Below are 941 nucleotides of genomic sequence, written 5' to 3' on the forward strand. Positions count from 1 at the left end.
AGAAGGGTAAAGGAAAACTTTCCATTAAGTTTTGTAAGAAACTCTAGTACCCTCACATCCTCCTCCTGGTGCCTTTGAGGACTCTGGGAGTTCTAGGGAGGCCAGTTTAGCCTTTCTTGTACAAGCAAAGTAGCCACTCCACCCAGTTTGGAAGGATTAAAGCTTGTCCTAGTTTTGCTTGATTGTTGTACTTCTAGCATGCTAAAGACCTAAAAGAGGGAGGAAGAAAAAACAACAGAAGGCACCATTCCAGTACCAAACTGAAAAGAAACACAAAAACAAGAGAGCAGCATGTTTTTAACAGCTTGCATGGAAAAAGCGGAAAAAATATTGACTGGGGAGTTTGGACAGCAGTGTTCATTTTCTCTCACCGCCCGCGTTATTTGTCTTACGGAGCAGGAGCCAGATACAATTCTGGCTCACAGGCCAGAGGAAGAGGTGGAGGGGTTCTGTGGAAGCTTGAGGCTAGCGGGGGAAATTAGGGCTGGAGACCCGGTGGCTCAGAGCCAGGATGAAGTCAGGGGAGGCGCTAAATCTGTTTTCCTTCTGGCCTTGGGCATCCTCTTTGGTGTGCCCGAGTCCTAGGAGCAGAGCTCGCATCACTCAGGTAGGTCCCTGACCCCTTCAGTCCACCATGAGCAAAGTGAATTCCTGCCCCTGTTTCTTTTGGCTGCGTAAAGGATGCGGGGGCTCCATGCGCTTTCTCAGCCCACCCTTCTGGAGTTTAAACGTACACCTCGCGCAGCGGGGTCCGGGCGGGTACCTCCATCACCCTGGCCGAGCCTCTGCACCCCCGCCTCCGCAGAGTGGGAGCTTGGGCCTTAGTTCTGACGGCCTGGGCGCGGGGCGGGGCCTGGGCGCGGGGCGGGGCCTGGGCGCGGGGCGGGGCCGGGGCGCGGGGCGGGGCCTGGGCGCGGGGCGGGGCCTGGGCGCGGGGCGGG

Source organism: Mustela nigripes, chromosome 1 (genome assembly GCF_022355385.1).
Source record: "Mustela nigripes isolate SB6536 chromosome 1, MUSNIG.SB6536, whole genome shotgun sequence".
Lineage (NCBI taxonomy): Eukaryota > Metazoa > Chordata > Mammalia > Carnivora > Mustelidae > Mustela > Mustela nigripes.